This window comes from Schistocerca gregaria, chromosome 1 (assembly GCF_023897955.1).
Source record: "Schistocerca gregaria isolate iqSchGreg1 chromosome 1, iqSchGreg1.2, whole genome shotgun sequence".
NCBI classification, from domain to species: domain Eukaryota; kingdom Metazoa; phylum Arthropoda; class Insecta; order Orthoptera; family Acrididae; genus Schistocerca; species Schistocerca gregaria.
The window spans coordinates 504,304,967-504,320,743 of NC_064920.1; the positions used below are offsets into that span (position 1 = coordinate 504,304,967).

Here is a 15,777-nt window from a genome sequence, read left to right on the forward strand (position 1 = left end):
CTTCGATTAATTTTGCACAGCATACAAACCATACTTACAGGTGTATGAAACTCTAGAATTTTCCAAATCTATTAAAAACTGTGCCAAAAATTGAGATAATTAACTATAATATTTCAGTTTTTTCTAAACATAAAGTTTAAAATGTAACAGCACATTCATTTTGTCATAAATTAAATAATTTCACCTGTAAGTATGGTTTGTATGCTGTGCAAAATGCATCGAAGAATCTCTCTTACTTATGAAGAAACGTGTACCTATAGCAACAAACGCAGCCAAAAGAAGTGAAAAAATGATGAACTTTCACATGTATTTTTTTTAACTTCCACTGCTATGATTGTGAATCCTGAATCCTTCCTGGTCATGCTGACACAGTTTTATGAATTTATTCGTAAAATGTCGTATGGTGTCTCTCCTGCTCCAAGACGGCCCGTTTGACGTCCTACCCCCCTTAAAATTCGATCCCCGCTCCCCTCTTAGTGAGATGTTGTTGGCCCCCTCTCACCTCCCACTTAAAATCAGTTATAAAAACTGATTAAAACACAGTGTTTTCACACTTGATTAAAACCTTTTTATTTTAAATATGCCAACCCAGAATAGTATTCAGACGGGCAGAGAGACAGAGACAAGTCCCACGTAAACATTATTAATCATTTACCTTTTATTGGTATGTTATATACATAAAGTGACACTGAATCCTTACTTTCTTTGCAGATGAGACAGCATCTTATGCACATTTCTTTGAACCGTATGACTGCGTAGCTTTTCAATCTCTTGATGTTTACATGATCACTAAGAGAATTTTTGTCAGTGAACTTCGGCTTAGCTTCCTTCCATAAACGGTTAACTCCTCGCTAGCTCGTGTGTTTTGACTTGTCGGCATGGTGTTTAACATAGGCATTGTAAAAGTTTTTATAGAAATTTGTGTTGTACACAATACCATCTGCTTTATGTCCTTTGCAAAATGTCACGTCTGACTCACTGACTGTCGCGCAGTGATTTCGATCCGCGCGGCAGAGAACTCCGAGAATGAAATGTGTCATTTGTGCGGCACTCGTTTCAAATCGGGGAATCCCGGGCGTGCGCACATGTAGAACATTCAGTTCAGTTCAGATACGCATTAGCGGGCACTTCTATATTGTTTGTGCTGGATATTAATTACACAAAACAGAATGTTATTCGTTGCTATAATACATATTCAGTTAATGAAAAAGTTGACGTGAGATTTTAATTTTTAAATTATTATTATTTTTTATTTCTAGTTTTTAATTTTTATTTTTAAATGAGTTTTGGTGAGATTTTCCCGGACGCCTCCCCCCTGTTCTGAGTTCGCGTAATTAATGGAAGTCCCCTAAAGTCTTTCCAGCTCTATTATTCCATAGTGAAATCTTCTAAACTACTAGAGGCGTAATAGCAACGTACCCACTCGTCATGTTTATGAACTATTATTTGTGATATCTTCGATCAAGATTTGATGTTCTGTTAACAGCCGCTAAGGCATCAGTACTATCGATAGTTAATTTTTCAGTTTCAGCCGTAGACTAATCTTTTTATTTTATTTTATTGATTGGGCACACCAAAAAAGCCAGTTAAAACTTACATAGGTGCCTTTCCACAAATGGCAAAGTAATTAGAAATAGATATTTAACTAACATTAATTTAAAAAAGTACGTTGGCCCAAAAATCTGCTTCGTACATCAATAAAATAGTTTCCGACAAGCAAAATAATCACACACACACACACACACACACACACACACACACACACACACACACACACACACGCATGCGCACCGCACGCATTATTCGATTATATATTATTAACAACTTTAAACGGCTTTTAGAAGCAGGGAGTAAAGTATCTGTCTATACAAAATTTCATTGTTTAGAGTGGATACAAGGAAACACTTTTTATGTGACAGACATGTCAAGGTCCTCCGTTCCCGCGATAGGGGACTGGAAAGGTTTTGACGACAGCGTTGTTCAGTGACGGTGTTCGGTCTGGCGTTGATGAATATTGTTTTACAGTTGCTCCTGAAAATGTCGTCCATTTACATTGATGCGCAATTGGCATCTGCGGGCTAATGATTGTCTAAAACGCTCAGAACAACCACGCTGCTTGAAAAAAACACGAACCAGCTATTCTGGAGGGTCTATCCGCGACTCGTACGGCAAACGCTCCATCTCCACCCACAAAAAGAGATCGATAGCGGCCCAGCAGCATCCGTCAAACAATATTCATCAAACCGCAGTTTGAACACCGTCTGTGAAAATAACTAGCGTCAAAACCTTCAGGGACCAATGGTGGAGAAACGTGCACCTGTTACATTTTTTTCATATAAAAGTTGTTTCCTTTTATCTCCACTAAACACTATAAAATTTTGTATACTTAGATTTTTTATTTTTAACCCTATATGCTCGTCTTTGCTGTAGTCAAGAGTATCAGCATTTTCGAGAGAAGTTCTTGTTTCATTTTAAACAATTTCGAATGTAGCCAGTCTGATACTTTTGCGTCTTCGGCAGCCAAACCACGACCTGGATCTCTTGTACGGCAGTGGGAGGATTGTATAACGAGAATTCTGTAGAGATGTTGTCGGCAGCAGTCGTAGTTGAATGCTGATCTGGCCACTGTCATTAGGAGCCGCCTCTTGCTCCATTTTTCATATCGCACTGTTCTGTGCACCTATGTGCGTCCCGTGTGTGTACGTATCTGCCTGTACCAGGCGCCCTCGGGTCTCCCATGGCTTGTTCCATTCGCTTCTTGCCATGTCTCTGAGTACATCAGTTAGACCCGCATCTACTTTGTATACCATTCATACAAGTAGAATGTAGCTCATACAACATTTCGCAGTTGTAGCTCATTCAACATTTCGCAGTTATCTCCTTTAAGAAACTGATTGCAACAGATCGCACGCAGACCAAATTCATACAAGATTTGCCAATGACTTGTTTTCGTGTTTTTTCTTTACTTTAAGAATATTCCAGACCGTTGACGTTGATCTTCAGCGGCGGAGAACGACATCCCTGAGAACTAAATATGATGGATTTGTTACTAACCTCGTTTATTTATTATGCAATCTCTCATTTCAACAAAGTCCACCTTGCGCTCCCATTTTTGGAAACCTGAGTGCGTTTCTAATCCGTGGGAGAAGCTGTTAGCTTCGAAGCTCAAACACAAGTCCACCGCATTGTAGTGCCTATAGCGACAAACGCAAAGGCACGAATTAGCTTCCGCAACAGTCTAGAAGAACGCACATGAAATATTGTTCTTTCTCGGGTTGAGCGGTGCGTCTTGGTACAGGAAACAAATTAGTTTGTGTTGAACCCATGGCTGTCATAAATCATGTACGGGGGAGAGTTCTTGATCTCAAAGAGATTCGAAACAACGATTTCGTGATTCACGTTTTAGGGGCGCAACTAAGCAATCACCACGCCCACTTCGACATAACTGAAAACGCGGCGTAGAGTAGCAACTCATCTTCAACTATTTTTGAAGTCTTCCGTGCCATCACGCACGTGCTTCCTGGAGGCAAACGGCTGTCTTGACGGCGATCATCCTACCGAATATAACAACGCGGAGATTCGGGCTTGTACTTCCAGCTATTGGGACAGTGCTCTTTAGGGAGCTGCTGGAATTAAATTAGCAAGTAACCTTATAAAAAGAGATAGTGGTTTTTGTTTGAATTCTGCATGGAATCCTACTCTCTTACTTGTCAAAAAACAGAGTGACAGAGTTAGTACTTCCTAACCCGTTGATTATTAATGTCACTATCGATAACTTCTGACATCGTTCATCTTTGTTTTGTGATGACGCTATTGTATACGGTGTGTGTGTGTGTGTGTGTGTGTGTGTTTGTGTGTGTGTGTGTGTGTGTGTGTGTGTGTGTGTGTGTTGTCTTTAAAGAGTTTCTCTGAAAACAGAGGTTTTAAATTCGCTTGCGCAGCGCTTACTTGCCACAGTTTTGCCTTGAAAATGGCAGGCTCTACTGCCGAAACATCGGCCGTTGTCGACGACATTTTCCGTAAGTTATTCGAACATTGTGTACGCCGAGAGAAATTAAGGCCTCAAACTGTTGAGAAACTGCAGTTGCTGCTCCGTTCTCTTGTCCCAGATAGAGATAACAGTCGCAGTGCTAAGAGTTTCGCCCAGTGTTCGGGAGGATATAGGTTCAAATCCCCGTCTGGCGATTCAGATTTTTTTTTTCGTGGCTTCTGTAAACCTCAGAAGGTGAAGGTCGCTTTGCCATATCTGAAAGTCACGGTCGATTTCCTTCCTCAGTCCAAGCTTCTCAGACTAATCCCTAATGATCTCGTGTTCGACGTGACGTTTAACCGAAATCTTTCCTTCCTTCTTGTACCAGCTCCTATGGTGCAGTCCAGAGGAAGTGTAACCCGTAATTGCGTCAGCATTATACACTTTTCGTTTCCTTAGGAACGGAACCCATACCTGAAGGATGCAAAAACCTCTCGTCCCCCACTGCGGGATTAGCCTCAGTGCTTATAAGTTCAGCTTAGCAGCTTCAGTTTCAAGTCTCAAGTGCGCAGTGACGTTTTGCGATGCTGAGTATGCTTTGGAGCCAGCTGTTATTCGTGACTACACAGACCTTTTTTTTAACGAGCTCCTCGCCCAGGTCCTGAAGGGCCAGGGGATGTCAACCCACCCGGATCCTCTGAGTATCAGCCGTCTACACTGCGCTGGACAGAATTAAATGTTAAACCGCGTGAAAAAAATTGCAGGAAGCACTGCATCTCAATTACATCAGAAATTCCTACATTAAGTGATCAAGCCACAAAGCAACGGTAGATCTAATTTCACAACACAGCTTCTATTCTATGAAATGAAAAATGAAATGATCATATGGCATTGATGGGCGGTAGCCCCCACCGGGGGAAGTTCGGCCGACGGACTGCAAGAGGAAAATGTGCGACCCGGCAGGGAATCGAACCGTTTTTTTTTTTCTTTTTTTTAAACCAAACCCGGGCCCATGGCATGGCAGTCGGACTCGTTGACCATTCAGTCAATGGGGCGGCCTCTACTCTCTGCATTCTTGTGATGTGCTCATAGCTTCTAGAGATTATAATGCTCAAATCTGGAGAGCAAAGTTCACCGATGAGCCCCCAAATTTTCGAACAAAATGCAGAATAGTGGCAAATGCAAACAATTATTGTGTTTAGATTACAGTTTCCATTCGATTACAGTGCATTATTAGTAACAGTCATCGGCTCAATTAGGTCGCGGCTAGAGCGCGAGAAATCTTGGGTACTAATCCCGCTCGGGAAAGCTTCCAACCTCTCCCTGGGAACGAAACTTGGCTCAGGAGTCGTATGGGCGAGCGCGGCGGAGTCTCGCTGTTGAGTCATTTCCTCTGTCGCAATAGCGTTCTCATTAATTTTGTATTCATTGGCACTGCGTTTGAATTGAAGGGAAACGCGGACAAGTGTAAACAGTACCATTGTTCCAATGCAAAAATTAGTCAGCACCTTCCCCTCCACCCCACTCCACCCCTTCCCCCGCTTAACAAGAATACTTCGCACGAAAATAAGCGAATGAGGTGAAGACGAGCACGGCATTGCTTTCCCTATATTTGCTGATATCTACTGTCCCGTCAGTGTCCACAGAGACAGCTTCAGGCAGCCCCCGTCTTTTTGTTTGTAAACAGAGTTGCGTTCATTACTAACACAGTAGGAACTCGTTTACCCGGTCCTTATTAAACCGGACCTCCGTACAGTAGTTGTAGTTGTTGCCGCTGTTGTGGTCTTCAGTCCGAAGACTCGTCCGATGCAGCTCTCCATGCTACTCTATCTGTGCAAGTCTCTTCACCTCCGAATAACTACTGCAACTTACACCCTTCCGAATCTGCTTACTGTACTCATTTCTTGGTCTCCCTCTACGATTTTTACCCCTCCCCACCCCTCCCTCCCATACTTCACTCTCATACTAAATTGGGGATCCCTTGATGTCTCAGAATGTGACCTATCGACCGATCCCTTCATTTGGTCAAGTTGTACCACAAATTTCTTGTCTCCCCTATTCTGTTCATTAGTTACATGATCGATCCATCTCGTCTTCAGCATTCTTCTCTAGCGCCACATTTCGATAGCTTCTATTGTCGTCTTGTCTAAACTGTTTATCGTCCGCATTTCACTTTCCTACATGGCTACATCCCACACTAATACTTAAACCTCTATTCAGTGTTAACGACTTTGTGTTCTTCAGAAAGGCTTTTATTGCATTTCCAGGCTACATTTTATACCCCCCCTACTTCGACCATCATCAGTCATTTTCCTACCCAAAAAACAAAACTCATCTACTACTTTAAGTGTCTCCTTTTCTGATCTAATTCCCCCAGCATCATCTGATTTAATTCGACTACATTCCAACATCCTTGTTTCGCTTTTCTTGGCGTTCATCTAATGTCTTCCCTTCAAGAGACTGTCCATTTTAGTCAGCTGTTCTTTCAAGTACTTTGCTGTCTCTGACAGGATTGCAGTGTCATCGGAAAACCTCAAAGTTTTTATTTCTTCTCCCTGAACTTTCATTCCTATTCCAAATTTTTCTTTGGTTTCCTTTTCTGCGTGCTCATTTTACAGATGGAATGACATCGGCGATAGGCCACAATTGTCTCATTCCCTTCTCAACCACTGCTTCCCCTTCATGATCTCAGCTTTTACAACTACCGTCTGACTGCTGTACAAGTTGTGTCTTTGCTGTCTGTATTTTACCCCTGCTACTTTCAGAATTTCGAAGAGAGTATTCCAGTCAACATTGTCAAAAGCTTTCTCTAAGTCTACAACTGCTATAAAAGTGGCTTTACCTTTCCTTGATAAGTCGTACGTCCCGTATTCCCTCGCGTGTTTCTACATTTCCCCGAAATCTAAAGTGATCTCTCCGATGTCTGCTTCTACCAGTTTTCCTTTCTACTATAAATAATTCGTGGGAGTATCTTGCAAGCATGATTTATTAAACTGATGTTCCGGTAATATTCACACCTGTCAACACCTGCTTTCTTTGGAATTGGAATTATTGCTTTTTCTTGAAGTGTGAGGATCTTTCGCCGGTCTCCAGCATCTTGTACAATATAGTAACTGTGCAGTTGTTGATATTCCGGAAGTAACAGCTGCAACAATGGATGACGACAGTCATTAAATTTAAACTCAGGCAACTGCCATTCTCCGATCGTAGCACGCTATCAGTTAACAAGTTACCATTCATTTCCATTGTTTATTGCTCCCGTTTGTTGCGAGTGAAGTTCAATACACTGCATCGGATGGATAAAGTAGAATTGTTGGAAATAATTTTGTTGGAGTTTTCTGAAACATTGCAGGATGATCGTATACAGTGTCGCCAGACTGACTGCAAAACTATCAACATTTTTTTCGAAACAGAAATGATGGATTAGACGCCAAAGCTGGCGTTCAATTTGAGTACATTATGACACTTACAGAGGCCACAAAGCAGCTGGGCAAAATAGCGGCTTACTTGGAAGTCCAGGAGGAAACAACTTCTGCCCATCATTGCTGGTGAAAGGCTGGCGAGATCGTGTTGCGCACAGACGGCGTGTTAGTCTAGCCCTCAAGAATGTTTCTGGTCGCTTCAGAGTACAAAACTCTTTGAATTTTTGCGACGTTTAGTCAAAATTTATGTGAAAATTGTGTGGTAGATTTGTGTGTTTACGTGAAAATAAACATAAAGTGTCTTTACATGGCGTTTAACCTATTTCATGTAAATAATGGAACCACGAAACCACCAAAAGCTGCTGTAATGTATTTATATCTATTGTGAATAATAATTATGCAATTGACTCGAAGGTGACCGACCGCGTGAAGTGGCGCAGTTGTTAGCACACTAGCCTCGCATTCGGGAGGACGATGGTTCAAACCCGCGTCTGGCCATCGAGATTTTGATTTTCCGTGATTTCCCTGAATCGCTCCAGGCAAATGCCGGGACGGTTCCTTTGAAATGGCACGGCCGTAGTTGGGTATATGAGACTCCATAGTACAAACAGAAATACGCCTTTATTCAAAGACAATAAATACGCTGATGTATCGTGATCCCCTGGACATTGCAACGCACGGGACGTGGTTCTTAATACCGTGTCTGGTTACCACGGACAGCACTGCACGCTCTGCGACTGGTCACAACGTTGGCAACGAGCTCTTGTGGCGGGTTGTTCCACGCCTCCATCAGCGAGGTTCACAACTACTGGATGGATGTCGGTGTATGTGGGCGTGCTGCAGTACGTCTGCTCAACGCTCCCGCGTTTGTTCGATGGCGTAGGGGCAGGGCAGTCCATTCGCTGAACATCCTCTCTTTCTGTCAGCTACATCGCCTGCGCTGTTCGATACGATCGCGCATGCCATCCATAAAAATGAAGGCAGGGCCGAATGCACGTGAGGAAGGAGTACAATGTGACAATAACAGTGACCGATGAGCGGAGGTCAGTACGCCCATGCAACAATTAAACTTCATACACCATAATATCTGGTCCTACAAAGCGGTCATGTTCGAGAACGTTCCTGGGTGCACTATGTGTTCCCATCTCACGCTGTTTGAAAGTTCGTCCAGAATCACTAGCAGACTCAATCTGCTCTCATCCGAGAAGGTGACGCCACCGCACTCCTCACTGGCCCAGTCTGTACGTTCTCGGCACTAACGCCGATGTGCGGCTGTCAGTGGAGCACGACGTACAAACAGACCATCCTCCACCCACCCACCCTCCGTGCAATCTTCGCGCCTCTGTGGAGCGTCAGATCGTGTGCCTTGCAGTCCTGTTAAATGTGGTTGGAGCTGCACCCGCTGTTTGACGTGGATCCCTTCTTGCCAGTTGCACAATGTGTCGGTCAGCTGCTGCTGTATCAGACCGTGGGCGACCACCTCCTCTCCTTTGGGCAGTAGTGCCCCTGGTTCGGAACGCCCTCCATGCACGTGAAATAATACTGTGGCCAATACCAAGCTCGTCACACTTTGTCCGTCATCCAGTTTCCCAATGATTCTTCACCTTGTGAAGATACCCAGATGCTGTCTCTGGCCATGTTGTAACGAAGACCACCACCTCAGTGTTCCGCAAATGCACGCTGATTGACACACCCTGTCTTTTCCAGCTCCCTGAACTGCCACGTGTTTCGGAGCCAGCCACATTTGGCGCTACAGTCACGCTGACCTCACGCTACGTGACGTCCAATAGCCATACACGTGACATTGAACTCATGGCTACTTTTCAATGGCAAAATACTGCTAAGACTGTAAACGAGGAACGAAGCGTGATACTACTGGCTTCCACCCACGCCGTTGTCGGCGGCGCATACTGGGCCAGCTTCCAAACAGTCCTCTTCCGCAATTCTTTTTTCGGCGAGCTCCCATTGAGTCCAAGTCTCCGCCTCCTTGAGACTGCTTACAGCATTCGCCCCTGCGTTTCTTTTACGTGTTGTTTCTTAAAGTCAAGCTGGTGCATGTATTCAAAAGACAGAAGAGAATACAATCCAGACACAATCAACACTGTTCCTTGTATCCTTGCTGAAAATGCGTTGCGTAAGATGGAGACACTAATGTCTGACAAAAGACGCTCTGAATTGAAACCTTACCGCTTTAATATAGGTTGTTGATGGCGTCGTGACTGCAGCTTGCTGTCTCGGATGGTAACAGCGCACAAACGGATTGTAGGCCATCACGTTTTTCATCAGTTCACTGCCGCGCCACTACACCAGTAAACCAACGCCTATGCGCCTTCATGCCTTATCTATCCGCATCGCCAGAATTTCAGCCAACTTCCACTCCTCAACGATGAAAACATCTACATGTACATCTACATGGATACTCTGCAATTCACACTTCAGTGCCTGGCGGCCCGATATATAACCCTCTTTAGAACCCAGGTCGCAACGCTTTACCACACATCAACCTTTAGTTTTTTTTCCTCCCTTTTCCTCGACCTCGCTGAATTATAGTCACACTCATCATTAATCCTCCATCATGACTTACACCGTAGCATCATTAATATTATCATCAGCGATTATATTTTAAGTGTAACATAAAAGACATCTAAAAAGTTATAAAAATCGTGAATTGACCACGAATATGTTTAGAAAACATCGTTTATTTCATCTGCTTTTTATGTACAGGGTGGTTACAACTTTCTCTACTTGAGAGGGCCCCCTTGAAAAAGGAGTGATCATAGGACAATGAAATGTTGAGGAAACATTTTTAAGGACATGCGGAAGGGAAATAACGAATAAACCAATGAAAGAAACACGTTTTGATTTCCGCTTGAGGGGGTAACATTTGTTAATTGCGTACCATGTTTACGTTTCAGGTTACAAACGTTGTTCAATGTGACAACCACTTGCGCCTACGACAGTCTGGAACCGCAACAGAGATATTGTTTCACAAATCGTAGCACTTTCCGAACAATGGATCGTGATGCAGATCGTGCATTGCTAGAAGGTCGAGTATTGTATCCAGCAATTTCAGCCTTGGGACCCACGCCCAATTTGTTCTTCAACACTTGGCCGTTGGCCTCTCCCAGGAACAATTCCCTAATCGCTAGTTAATTCGAACTTCCGAATCATGTTCTCCAGCCCTGTTACGGAAAGAGGATCTCTCTGTATCCGTTTAATGCGTCGGTATTCGCGACGAGCAGCTGCACTATTGCTGTTGTTTTGATGAAACAGCTTTTCATCTTGTCCAGACCTATGCTGACTGTCTGCAACTGTAATGCACAAATGGTTCAAATGGCTCTGAGCACTATGAGACTTACTTCTGAGGTCATCAGTCCCCTAGAACTTAGAACTACTTAAACCTAATTAAGCTAAGGACATCACACACATCCATGTCCGAGGCAGGATTCGAACCTGCGATCGTAGCATGTAATGCACACTGGTGGTTGTGTTTCAACCCTCCATCGCCGTATCAGAACCAACGCCTAATGGCAAGTCAAGACACTAATACTACTAACATCGCTAATTCTTCAGCGCACAGTCTGGGCATCATTCGTTTAAAATTAAATAGGTTTCCATCTACGGAAGCGAAAGTTTGGTTATAATCACACTGTATTTTAAAAAAAAAATCTTTTAAATGTGTGTAACCTTTCGCTGAAGAATGGTTTTTATCCGTTGCCAGCCCGCTCTTTCATAGGGAGCTGAAATAACAGTAAACAAAAACAAAAAATTGTTCAGTCTTCGATGGCTCAATTGTATATAGCTGGCGTGTGCCCAGTCGCAAATACGGTGGAGTGCAGTGCTGCAAGTACACTGCGAAACATACTGTTTTAGAATCAATCTCTAGAGACCTGTGTGTCCTGCTAGCACAGTTCCTTTCTTAAGCAGAGTTCCAACCCTTGGCACACACTTGCGGCTACGGAGCTGAATATGACTATCGTCGTAACTCAGGCACGGGTCAGCTAATGGCAGGCAGGGGGAATCACTGACAGCCCCCCCGTGCACTGCACGCCGCGGAGGTCCACCTGGGGAAACGGCATACCGGCGAGGCAGGCGCCACAATGGAATCGGTGGTTGGCAAACAGGTTCTATTTGCAGCGCGCTGCACGCCGCGCCACGGCACACCAGGCCAGACAAGCCAAGCCGCCCTTGCACGGCTCTCGTCCCCGGGCCGGCCCACCGGATTTCCGTTCCTCGAGACCACTGTGCGTTTCCCCACCACGCCGTCTTCCCATTATTCTTCACTTAGTTCAAGCTCCGACGGCTGCCGTGCGACCACACTCGTACCGGAATCCGTCCTCAATAACAGAGCCGTGCGATTAACGTATTTTAATTATTTACAAACAAGTAGGCCACACTTAATTGATAGGATACATTCTGAAGCATCGAGGAGTCGTAATGGGGCAAGGGGGGGGGGGGGGGGGAGTTTCACTGAGATACCAAGGCTTGACTACAGTACCTGGGTACCCGGGTTCGATTCCCGGCGGGGTCAGGGATTTTCTCTGCCTAGTGATGACTGGGTGTTGTGTGATGTCCTTAGGTTAGTTAGAACTACTTAAAGTTCTAAGTTCTAGGGGACTGATGACCATAGATGTTAAGTCAAATAGTGCTCAGAGCCATTTGAACCATTTGACTACAGTAAACGGATCCAAATGGACATTGGTGGTGCAAAGATGAAGTGGTCTGAACAGAATAGATAGTATGCAGTGTCAAACCGCAGTTTCTTTTGGCATGTAAACTGTTCAAGAAACTTACGGAAACACGGCCAGATGACGTAACAAAGGGGCGGTGTTCATACTACTTTCTCATCTGCTGCTAATAACTTTTCACTATCAATAAATTCTGACGTTGGTCATCGTTGGTTGTATGGGGGGGCTAATTACTTTTACGGCGAGTGTGTGTGTGTGTGTGTGTGTGTGTGTGTGTGTGTGTGTGTGTGTGTGTGTGTGTGTGTGAGAGAGAGAGAGAGAGAGAGAGAGAGAGAGAGAGAGAGAGAGAGGGGGGGGGAGGGAGGGAGGGAGGGGGCAGGTATGTACTGTATTATTGTTCTTGGTCGGCATAGCCTCCTACTGATGGTTTAAACTTTCTCGCATAGCGCCCTCTGTTGCTTTTGTACCTTGAAAATGACGGAGTAGTCACATGTCGAAACATCGGCGGTTGTCGAAGACGTCAGCCGGCTGGATTCCCGGAAATATATAGTGTGCAGAGCTACATCAAATCAGTCTTCGGACTAAAGACTGCAATACTGACACCATTATTTCTTTGTAACAGTTTTAAAGTCGTAGCACTGACTAGCAATATATGACTGAATACTGCAAAATATTGGATTACTGGTAAGGTTTCCTCGCTTATCTTTCAGCGTCTTATGCCTTGGAAAGCAACAAGCAAACCGTCATATTAGCCACTCTCCAAGAAGTTGTCCTCCTGCTCTCAGGATTAAGTAAACTACCATTTTCCATCGTTGCCTCGCTTAAAATTCATAACAGACCTCACCTGTGTGTGACGTACTCTCCAGGCGCCACAGTAGTTTCTCCAACTTCGTCTTAACAGATTCACTTCTACAGTTGTAAGAGTCTAACGCCACCAGCCTACATTAGTATCCGTCCCTCGTCCGTTTTAGGTTTTGGAACAGTTTAGTTTTCCAACGCCTTCCTGTTTCACATATGATTTATATATCAACACTCCTCAAGTCTGTGAGATCTTCCGTCTTTCGTCCACCTCTGTGCCAGCTATACCCACCCTTCCTCCCTCCCTCCCTCTCCACGCCATCTGTCGCACTTGTAGCAATTTTGTCTCCTTCCTTCCATTCTGCACCTGTACATTCGGTTCAAGAATAACTCATACAAATTCTTCCTCACCGACTCTAAGATTCGCACTGTCACTTTTTCTTCACACCAGCATCTTTATCATCTAACATCTTTTTCTAATTCTTTCTCCCTCAATCGACGTACCCGTACTATGTCCAGTCGTGCCCACAAATGGCGATAATTTCGTGATCAGTAAGCATAGCGAAGCCAGCGCCACTATCATTTCAGAGCCAATCATTTTATGTCTATAACACGTGTCTGAGCGTACACACAGCACCAAATTCGGCAGAAACGTTTTTTCACAATCCTTCTCTATGTGTCCTAGACAGTACCTCTAACTTTTTGTCCGTGGGCACAACCAGCTTATTTCTGTTGGATATTATTCTACGCTCGCAACAAACGAGGACAATACAGTACTGTGCACCTCATCGGCAGGATGTGTGTGTGGCAGATGACTAAACTGAAATTTAATGATTCTGGTCATCGAGTGTTGCCGCCATTAACATCCGAAGTATAAAATACCACACAGTTTGTGTACTTAACAAAGGAACTGGTTCGGAGTACTGGAATACTCGGACTGATGAGGGCCGTGTAAACAATGTTCCACTATACTTACGTTGGAGAGCTATTGCTCAGCTGTCGACGTACCAGAGTTTTATAGGTTCTGTTTTTTCAGGCTTGTCAGGGATATGCAGACTGAAGATGTTCCTAGGACGGATCCTTTAGGAAGATCGTTGCTAAGTTTTGTTAGGTGATGATAATGATAATACCACTCCTCAGTGCAGAATGAGAAATCGGCATTATTGGAAAAAAAAAATACTGCGCAAGTGGTAGTAGGATTTGTTCCCTGAAGGTTCCGTACGAACTCATTATGTATATTATTGTTATTATTATTATTGTGGTTTGTTTTTTTCGTCGTCTTTTACGACTGGCAGAACATACCGGAGCCCTATTCTTTTCCCGGGCCTCCACGGGTATTGTTATTGAAATTATTATTATTATTATTATTTCTTGGCATGTATTATTTCTTGGCATGGCTGAATGGCCTGGTGCAAGTCCTTCAATTGGACGCCACTTCGGTGACTTGGTGAGACCGTAACCTACCCCAGTTGCCCAGATGGGGAAAGGTGACCTACAGTTTAACGTGGAATCCAAACCACGTGTTGTTTCTGGCGACGACTCACATCGATAAGACATGAAGGTTAGCTTAAAACGAAGTTTGGAAAGCTTGTGGTCCGACTGAAGTCCGATCTGGCTAACTCTCGGTTTGCAGGCATGCGCTTTCCCGCTATTTTTGTGCCTGTATCCTTAACTAAGTAAGTTTAATCCTCCCCCAAAAAATGGAAAATTCAAATCTACCCCTGCTTGGTACCGCCACTTTTACCCTGCCATAAAAAAATGAACTCTCTCTCTTCAGGTGTTGCCCCTAATGACTCCCAAAGTTCTCCCATTGCGATAGGATCCGCGGTTCTACGACTTTTTTTATTTCTTTGTTATTATTTTTATTTCCTTATTTATTTTATTACATGATTATAATTAGTAAATGTGTACAAATGAAAATTCTATAAAACATAATGTTAAAAAAGTATTCAAAGGATAAACTAAAACAGCGTTGTACAATAGTGCTACTGGAGCTAAAAGAATCTTGCTTCAAGAAAAGGTACAAATGGAGTTTTCTTGTCCACTGCAATTGGCGTTTTCCAAATCCAACAACGTCATCCAAAATATCTTCAAGAGCCTCATGCTGCTCCCTTAGTAATGCCTTAATCATTGTAGCTTTCCACGAGTCAGCCGATCTCTTTCGTTCCTCGCCGCTTACAATTCGGTTAATTTTGTGTTCAATGTGATGCTACGCGGAACCACAAACTGAGCCTGGCACTACGCAACTTGGGGGGAGGGGGGGGGGGGGGGAGCTGGGTTAACGTAAACGTAGCGAAATAATTAGCAAAGAGCGTACGGTTGCTCGGTGTCCGTTCAACAGAGTTGTGGGCGTTTTGTAGGTATCACCAATAATCGAGCTCCACTTTCACCCCTTTTCCGAAGACGTATTCGATGGTCATTCCTCGAACCATGTAAGCGCATAATATTTTGCGAGGGAAGGTCATCTGGACACAGGAGAGTCCGAGGTTCTGTTACGTCAGGTGTGACACGAAGGTAAACGTCGGACGACTACACGCACGTGAAGCAATGTTCATTGGTGACCGCTATACCATAAAATCCGAAAAGTGTATAGGTAGTTCATCAATAGGTTTTGATGCTTGAGATTTACCAAATGTGTGACATATGTGACCGTATCTTTTGATTGTATTGACTTTTGAGGTCAAATTGCAACCTGGTAAGTAGCAGCGTGGACGGCATTACACACTAGAGGAATCTTTGTCCTTCCTGCAGGTTTCATAAAGCATTAGTTTACTTTGAATTCATGACTGAGATTTGCACGTAAACACCGACAATTTAAATGCACAGAAGATGTTACAAATTTATCAAAGATGCTTGATGCCGACTGTCAAACGTTGGTTCATAGACAGAAAATGAAGAC

General features: G+C 43.9%; 1 protein-coding gene across 19 annotated transcripts in view; it reads left to right on the forward strand.

The window, feature by feature from the left end:
• LOC126354230 (AF4/FMR2 family member lilli-like) overlaps positions 1–15,777 on the forward strand; it is a 437,146-nt gene that overhangs the window by 364,261 nt on the left and 57,108 nt on the right. The gene's annotated exons all lie outside the window — the stretch shown is intronic.